The following is a 9996-nucleotide window of genomic DNA, read 5'->3' on the forward strand; positions in this document are numbered from 1 at the left end:
ATCTCCTACTTCCACTTTTACTTCACTACATATTTTGGATGAGTTTAATACTTTTACTCCGTTAGATGTTTATGTCCTGCAGCTGCAGTGAGGACACTAACGCTAGAGCTCTGTAGTTTATTCCGAGATGAAAGAACCACTAGAAGAAACACCACCTTCCCCACCTTCAAATACTCGTATGTGGCCGAATGGCCAGAGATCTTTTAGCTGTAGTCTAGTTTACAGAGAGTGAAGCTCAGGGTTTTAAGCTGCTCTCCTCACTGCTTTTACAGATGAAACTCTTGTATGTGGCAGGTTGAGTCAGTTCTGTTCAGCTTTCTCTCTTTTGGGCGAGTTTGTTTAGAGAGTTAACTGAAGACTCGTGTTCATGAACTCCGTCTTCTACAGTTCTGTCCTTCTACTACAGCCAGAGGAACTGTGACAGTCCTTACGTCTGAGCATTTGAAATAATAAAAACAGTGATACTCAGACTTTTGACTGCTTTCTGTAAGAACTACAGAACACAAAACTGTACTTTTACTTTCAGTACTTAAGTGGAAGTACATAAGTATTGCATGTAGTTACTTAAGTCTGGAGCTTAAAGACACTTCTGCTTCTACTCAAGTCACTTTTTTGATAGAGCACTTGTACTTTTACTCAAGTCTGGGTCTCTAGTACTTTCTACATGTCTGCTGAGATTGTATTTTGCACGTGAAAAAAACAGATTTATCATAAAAAACACATGAAAGCATTTGTTGGTGGATTGTGGGTCCGCGCTTGCGCAGATCACATTTGGATGGGTAGCACAAATCGGCAGAACACCTGCGGCACGGCTGAGGAGAGGTGCATACAGCTTGAGCTCTAGTTCTTAAACTGTTTAAAGAGTTAAAACTCATGATATGCTTAAAAGAAGAGAAAGCTTTAGTGAAAGCAGACTCGTTTAGCATTGATTATGAATTGAGTGTCAGACTTCATGTTGAGTCTACAGGCTTCATGTTCAAGGACTTTTACGTTGACACTCGATTCCTGTTATCATGTTCTGATTTGGGTCACCTGAGAGCTGGGGTACAAAAGGGGAGCAAACGCCAAGGTCTGGGCCGAGAATTACTCTTGCGACGTCAAGCGTTATGTTGGCCTCACGTTCATGAGACTTCTAGGAGAGTCTACGGGTTTCGGTAGTGTATGCTCTATCGGAGCTGATTCAGAAGGAGTTCGCTGTCTGGTTCACTGGTTGGTCGCCAGTAAGAGTCGGCGTCCGGTTTCCTTGCACTCTAGTCACGTAAGTTTATCAGCGCCTGACGAGCGCGGTTTGGGTTCCTGTACCTAAAGGTGCACGTATTTGTCACTGTACAGTGTACACTGTACAGCGAAATGTATCCTCCGCATTTAACCCATTTGGTAGTGAACACACACTCACACGCACACATGTGTTAGGGGCAGTGAGTACACACACACCCAGAGCGGTGGGCAGCCAACTCCAGCGCCCGGGGAGCAGAGAGGGTAAAGGGCCTTGCTCAAGGGACCAACAGTGGCAGCTTGCCGAGCCCGGGAATCGAACCCACAACCCTGTTATCGATATCCCGGCGCTCTAACCGCTGAGCCACCACTGCCCCCACAAAAAGATTGGACGCTTCACGATTTTGCGTGTCATCCTTGCGCAGGGCCATGCTAATCTTCTCTGTATCGTTCCAATTTTAGTATATGTGCTGCCGTAGCAAGCTTCCCCCCTCCGTTAGGTTGGCCCAGCCTCGCGTTGCTCCCTGGCTGCCTACCAGCCTCAGGTGGCCTTCAGGTTTTGCCCGCATTAGTTTGTCACGTTTGTCTTGTTTATCCCTCTCTGTTATTGCTGCACTCTTGTGTTTTCCCCTGTTTATTTGATTAAAACGTTATCATGCATCGCACCGTCCCTGCGAGTGTTCACCCGTCCATGTCTAGCTTAGCCAGCATGACAGTGAGTATCGGTTGAATGCAGTGGATTAAGGTTTGGCCTCTATACAACCTTAACATCTTGTACAGAAATGGTCAACTTATATGTAAAAATAAATAGTAATATTTTAAACTGTGCAAAATAATTAATAATAATAATTAAACATTTGAATTTTAGTTTCAGAATTCAAGAAATCATTCCTCTGCAGACCAGTACAGCTTTAGAAGGACAATAGCACCTACAAAACGGCTGACTTGGAGGAAATGTCTGCATTAGAGCTGCTACATCGAATCTATAAAATTGATAATAATCGATTATTAAAAGTGTGCTTCAACAGGCGTGTTTAAAGCTGTACACTGGAAATCAAAATTAGAGAACAATGTATGAACACTTGATTTTTGCAGAAATAATGCAATCTTAATTGGTCAACATTTGAAGGATTTTTGTTAGGGATATACCATACCAACAGAACAGCGTTTAACAAAATAACCAAAGTATTCAACAACAAATCTTTATTTCACAAAAAACACAATCAAAATTAGAGAACAGCAATGACTGTAGCACAGAGAAAGATTACAACTACATTTTCTGAAGGTTACAACAGTCACCAGTCAGTAGGAAGTGTACAGCCATGTGCTTTGAATGACTTCAGCACATATGTGGTTACAGGACATCACTAGTCTCTCACTCTGCTCTGGTGTGATTTTGGTCCACTCTTCTTGCAGTTTCTTCCACAGTTCGGTGACTGTAGTTGGATTCTTGGCCATAACTTTATCACCAAGGGTTTTCCAGAGGTTTTCTATTGGGTTTAGATCAGGATTCTGAGCTGGCCATTCATTGTTTCAATGTTTTCAGTTTCAAGGAACTGCTTTACCCGTTTTGCTGTGTGACAGGGGGCATTGTCACGCATGAAAATTGCTGGCTGATTGAGTGACAAATGCAAGGAAGGAACCACGTGTTGTTGAAGAAGGTTCTGATACACACTTGCATTCTCTCTGCCATGTAGCTGTATGAGAGGCCCAACTCCTGCTGCTGAAAACATTCCACAACTCATTACATTTCCTCCTCCACCTTTCACTGACTTCTTTACACACTTTGGGTTCAGTCTTTCCCCAGCTTGTCAACGAACATAATGTTTCCTATCAGACCCAAATAAATGAAACTTGCTTTCATCACTAAAGTGAACTCTGGAACACTTTTCCTCTGTCCACACAACATGCTCCTCAGCAAAGGTTAATATAGCCTTTTGATTCTTTCTGCTAATGAGAGGTCTGGTCACTGCAGAGTGGGATTTCAGTCCAAATGCTTGTAAACGTTGAACTGGTGAGCAATTACAGCTGCAGTGTTGAACCGATTGCCCATGGAGATTCTCCGCATTATCCTGTCCTCTCTTGCATTTGTCTTTCGTGGACGACCAGCCTTCTTGAAGGACTTGAATTAGTTTGTGTTGTTGTAAAGATGCAGTATTCTAGAAATCACACACTTGGAATGACCAACTTCTCTTGCTATGGCTGATAGGGTCACCCTTTTGGCCTTCATCTTGACAACCTGCTGACGGAGGGTTTCAGTCACTTTGGAACGGCCTTCCATCTTGCAAAGTCAGTGAAAAAAGTTATGCTGCCAGGTAAATAGGGTTTGTCAGATAATTAAGGAAATTAGCACCACGTGCCAGATTAACACCAACAATTTGCAGGTGTCTGAGAGTGTTCTCTAACTTTGATCAGTGTTCTTTTTCAAAAACCTCATTTACGTTTTTATACTGTGCATTAGAATATATGCAACTCATGAAATATGTTTAAAATACTGCTTACTCCTGTTAGGACAAATTCACATAGGACTACATTGTGACCTTGACATTTAGGAAATTGTGTGTTGTTCTCTAATATTAAACTCCAGTGTATAAATCCGCACACAGACTGAGTAGTGACTGTAGAAAGAGACACAGATGTGAAATAAATGCGCACACATTTTTCACATCCCAAATAGAGAACATGTCCGGTAAAAAGAGGGCGTCTGGTCACCCTGCTTAACGAACCTCTTCGTCTGTCCTGATCATTTATATGATCATTAAATCAGGATTTCTACTGGAGCTTTCCAGCTGCTGGTCTTTTAACACAGGTTTAACTCAGTCTGATATTAAACGGTATATTTGCCATCTGCTGGTCACTTAACCACATTACATCAGCGCTGTATTTTCCCCTCACAGCGTTTATAATTTTTAACATTTTTAAATTATACTGATATTGAATTATTCAATCAGTGATTTTACATGAATTTAAATGTATTAACAGTGATGGCTTTTAACAGATGTTTTTCAATTATTAAATGCTGGCACTGAATATATAGTTATAAATAACATGTTTACCAGAAACAGAGATGCTACGACAAACATATGTCTGCCCTTACTGGAGTAACACCCGTGTAATTGGCGCTTTGTCGCCGTCTAGCGGCCAGAATCTGTAACTGACTGTATCAATCATAAAAGAAATGAGAGGCTCGTTTCGTTTGACCCAGTGACTCTGCTGCTGCTGGAGGAACAAGAATTACCAGAGACCCTCTTGTATTTTAGATGTCTTTTGTTCAGACGCTTTGGAGTTCAAAACAATTACAATTACATTTTTTTCTTATTAATTAATGTAAGGATTTCTTCTGCTTTAGTAATTAAATATTAAAAGACCTGAAAGACCAGAAAAAAACATTCAAATATTTTTAACCACTGAAACCACTGAAGTCTTATAATTGTTGATTAAAAGTGTGTTGAGTTGTTTTCCTCTGTTCTGTGTTCCAGTGAGAGCTGTTATCTGTATAAAAATGATGAATCATTTATAAATTACAATTTTGAACAGCTTCATATAGACCATATGAAGCTGTTCAAAATTATAATTTATAAATGATAAAAGCAAAACTTTATTCAGATAAAAACATCTCAGTAAAGATCAATTAATATCTTTCCATAAATTTTAATCTGGCATATAAGTATGACAGCTGTGTGAAGATGGGCAATTTATCATGTGCAATATTTTAACCAATGGGACAGTCGGGGGGGGGGGGGGGATAGAGGTGTCACGGCACCGGCCCGTCTGACCTACTTACACCTAGAAGCGCTGAGTCTTTATACAAGGAAGCTTTTACTGACATATAATAATCGCTACATGGCGCTTCTTCCACATGTCATTCAGTTGGGTGTTGAGACTCTCGATATTTCAGGTAAGTATAGACTGTGCTTATAAAAACAATATTATAATGTTATATTACATAATGAAAATATATAATAGAATAATCCATTTATAATATAATACCAAAAGTAAATTTAAATATTAAATAATTGTTTACTGTTGTCTACAAAATATTGTTTCCTCAAAATACCACTTCCCTTCTATTACCATAAAAGTAACACTAACAAGTGATTGTCATTATTTTAGTTAATTTAGACTTTCATTTATTGTATTTATTAATTATTATTGTATTTGGTGTAATAGAATGTACTGCTTGTTTTCTAGAAAGAATTCATAATCCAGTGTGAATAATTCATAAGAGTATTTTATGGACAATCAATTCTTTTACAGGCTTATTTACTATTTAATTGGTGAAAATGCACAGAGACACATCAGTGGAACGCACCTCGCACCAGCAGGTGTTATAGTATAAGAGCATCGCAAAGACTATAAACCTTTGAGAAACTGCCCTTCTAGAAAAAAATAGCATACACTAGCAAACCAGACCAGCATAAACCAGTTTAGATTTAATTAGATTTAATCCTCAGTTTGAAAAAGTAGAGATTTAACAGGTTTTGGGAGGCATTGTTGGCAGCTGATGATTAATCGACTTTTATTAATGCATTTGAAATTGATTAAAGATGAATGAAGATGACCTAGACCCAAATATGTGATGTCCTCATACATTATTAAAACTACTGTAATAAAAGAATTTGGAATGTTACTTTTCACCTCTGGAAATAGATGAAAACAGACCACTTTACACAGTAAACCCCAAATCTCAGAATCTCTTTATTCCGCCAACTATGTTACAATTTTACTTGGTGAGAGCAACACAAGTATGACATGTAACAAAAAAAAAACAGACCGTTAACAAGTATTATACTAAAAGAGAAAAATACACAAAACAATAAATAGAATAAATAAAAAGTTAAAAAAAGTAACAAAGAGCTAGGTTTATAGATTAAGGTGTGAACACTAATGTAAAATTTACAGTTCTATTATTAATCTTATATTTCACAATTGCACATTTCTGTGCCAAAGTTCATGACAGTACATCAGTTATGAGGGAAAAAAGTACACAACAATAATAATAACAATAATAATAATAATAATAATAATAATAATAATAATAAAAAGATAAAGAAGAAGAAGAAAAGTAGTTAAAATAGTAAAAAGGAGTTAAAAGTCATGTTTGCTGCTTTTCCTGATCTCAGTGTCTTCACCTCCTTCTTTTCCTCTTGGGCTGCTTAGACAGTGGCTCTCTGCTTGTGTCCAGTTCAAAGTGAGGGGCGAAGCTTGTCCCAGTTGGTGAGCTGAAGACCTCTGCGATCTGGACCTCCATACTCCGAGTGGGACAGCTGCACTCCTCGCACAGGCGCTGCTTAATTTCTCGGCCTAGCTGCAGGCTGTAGGAATGGAGATGTCCTAATGGAGTTCTGAGCAGAGGGTCCACCACAGAACCAGAAGTGAGGTCTCTCTACCAATGGAGCTCATCACTGGGACTGAGTCAGGAGCAGTGGGTGGACTGACAACAGTCTGAACCTTGTTGCTGGGATCCACCATTACGTGGGGGGGGGGGAAAGAACCTGTAACACAAAAATAAATGAAAATACATATATAGAAACGTTATGATCACCTATGTGTTACACAGAAGCAGACCGATATAAAGCAAAAAACAAACAGTTGCAGAAGGACAGACCCTTGTTGGCCACATCTACCATCAGGATGGGGATCACCTACCTGTTAGACAGTTGCACACAGATAGACAGTGAGCCATACACAGGTGAAGATGGATGGACCCTTGATGGACAGATGCACCATCAAGGAGGGAGGGGATAATGACATCCTCAGAACCTGTAAGACAACAAATAAAGTCAATACGGGTTTTGAAACTGTAAGATCACTTAACTCTAACGCAGTTGCAGAACAATAGACAGCGAGCAAGACAGCTGCAGATGGACAGACTGTGGTGACTGGATGCATGGTCAGGGAGGGAGGGGCTCATGGGGTCATGAACATGTAAGACAAAAAAAAGAAAATACATGTATAGAAACTGAATGACCACCTACCTCTTACACACTTGCAGACAGATAGATAGCGAGCCACACACAGTTGACTTGAAGTTAAGATCTCTTCCTGATGTATGCACCATCAGGAAGAGAGGGAGCCATTGGTCCTGAAAGCCTATAAGACAACAAAAAGGCAATACATGTATAGAAACTGAATGATCACTTATTTTCAGATGAAAATATTTGTTAGAAGGATACACCTTCAGGGAGAAGAAGAGGTTAATGGACTAATTGAGAACCTGTAACACAAAAAAGAAAGTCAGTACATGTATAGAAACTGAATGCTCACCAACCTGTTACACACTTGCAGACAGATAGTAGCGACTCACACATAGTTGAAGATGCACAGACCCTTGAAGGACAGATCCAACATCAGGAACGGAGGGAGGCAGTCATGCTGTCTGAAAAACCTGTAAGACAAACAAAGAATGTCAATACATGTACAGAAACTGAATGATGACTTATCTGTTACACACTTGCAGACAGATAGTAGCGAGACACACACAGTTGCAATGGACAGAACCTTGTTGACTGTATGGACCATCAGGAGGGGAGGGCCACTGGTCCTAAAAGTCTGTAAAACAACAAAAAGGCAATACATGTATAGAAACTGAATGATGACCAACCTGTTACACACATGCAGACAGATTAATAGCGAGCCACACACAGTTGCAGATGCACAGACCCTTGAAGGACAGATCCTCCATCAGGAAGGGAGGGAGGCGGTCATGCTGTCCGTAAAACCTGTAAGACAAACAAAGAAAGTCAATACATGTATAGAAACTGAATGATCACCTACCTGTTACACACTTGCAGAAAGATTAATAGCGAGCCACAAACAGTTGCAATGGACAGACCGTTGTTGTCTGTGTGCAACATCAGGAAGGTGGGAGCCGTTGGTTCTAAAAGCCTCTAAGACAACAAAAAGGCAATACATGTATAGACACTGAATGATCACTTACCTGTTACAGAGTTGCAGAATGATGGTCAGCGAACCACAGACAGTTACAGATGAGAATATTTGTTAGAAGGATACACCTTCAGGGAGAACAAGAGGTTGATGAACTTCTTAACAACCTGTAACACAAAAAATAAAGTCAATACATGTATAGAAACTGAATGATAACCTACCTGTTACACACTTGCAGACAGATAGTAGCGACTCACACACAGTTGCAGATGCACAGACCCTTGAAGGACAGATCCACCAATAGGAAGGGAGGGAGGCGGTCATGCTGTCTGAAAAACCTGTAAGGCAAACAAAGAAAGTCAATACATGTATAGAAACTGAATGATGACCTACCTGTTAGACACTTGCAGACAGATCAATAGCGAGCCACACACAGTTGCAATGGACAGCCCTTGTTGACTGTATGGACAATCAGGAAGGGGAGGGCCACTGGTCCTGAAAGTCTGTAAGACAACAAAAAGGCAATACATGTATAGAAACTGAATGATCACCTACCTGTTACACACTTGCAGAAAGATTGATAGCGAGCCACACACACAGTTGCAATGGACAGACACTTGTTGGCTGAATGCACCATCAGGAAGGGGGGAGCCTTTGGTCTTAAAAGCCTGAAAGACAACAAAAAGGCAATACATGTATAGAAACTGAATGATCACCTACCTGTTACACACTTGCAGACAGATTAATAGCGAGCCACACACAGTTGCAATGGACAGACACTTTTTGACTGTATGCACCATCAGGAAGGTGGGAGCCATTGGTCCTGAAAGCCTGTAAGACAACAAAAAGGCAATACATGTATAGACACTGAATGATCACTTACCTGTTACAGAGTTGCAGAATGATGGACAGCGAACCACATACAGTTACAGATGAAAATATTTGTTAGAATGACACAACTTCAGGGAGAACAAGAGGTTGATGGACTTCTTGAAGGACCTGTAACTCAAAAAAGAAAGTCAATACATGTATAGAAACTGAATGATCACCAACCTGTTACACACTTGCAGACAGGTAGTAGCGACTCACACATAGTTTCAGATGCTCAGACCCTTGAAGGACAGATCCACCATCAGGAAGGGAGGGAGGCGGTCATGCTGTCCGAAAAACCTGTAAGACAAACAAAGAATGTCAATACATGTATAGAAACTGAATGATCACCAATCTGTTACACACTTGCAGACAGATTGATAGCGAGTCACACACAGTTGCAATGGACCATCAGGAAGGGGGGAGCCATTGGTCTTGAAAGCCTGTAAGACAACAAAAAGGCAATACATGTATATAGACTGAATGATCACTTACCTGTTACAGAGTTGCAGAATGATGGACAGCGAACCATACACAGTTGCAGATGAAAATGTATTTGTTAGAAGGATACACCTTCAGGGAGAAGAAGAGGTTGATGGACTTCTTCAGAACCTGTAACACAAAAAAGAAAGTCAATACATGTATAGAAACTGAATGATCACCAACCTGTTACACGCTTGCAGAAAGATTGATAGCGAGCCACACACAGTTGCAATGGACAGACACTTGTTGGCTGAATGCACCATCAGGAAGGGGGGAGCCTTTGGTCTTAAAAGCCTGAAAGACAACAAAAGGCAATACATGTATAGAAACTGAATGATCACCTACCTGTTACACACTTGCAGACAGATTGAAAGCGAGCCACACACAGTTGCAATGGACAGACACTTTTTGACTGTATGCACCATCAGGAAGGTGGGAGCCATTGGTCCTGAAAGCCTGTAAGACAACAAAAAGGCAATACATGTATAGACACTGAATGATCACTTACCTGTTACAGAGTTGCAGAATGATGGACAGCGA

At 40.3% G+C, this 9996-nt stretch overlaps 1 non-coding gene across 1 annotated transcript; it reads right to left on the reverse strand.

The window, feature by feature from the left end:
* Positions 1 to 1595: 1595 nt before the first annotated feature.
* On the reverse strand, positions 1596 to 1697 carry LOC140534963 (U6 spliceosomal RNA). Its single transcript, XR_011977503.1, has one exon. It is a non-coding gene; the product is annotated as a U6 spliceosomal RNA (small nuclear RNA).
* Between the last annotated feature and the right edge of the window lie 8299 nt (positions 1698 to 9996).

The sequence above is a fragment of the Salminus brasiliensis genome, chromosome 14 (assembly GCF_030463535.1).
Source record: "Salminus brasiliensis chromosome 14, fSalBra1.hap2, whole genome shotgun sequence".
In the NCBI taxonomy this organism is placed as follows: Eukaryota; Metazoa; Chordata; class Actinopteri; order Characiformes; family Bryconidae; genus Salminus; species Salminus brasiliensis.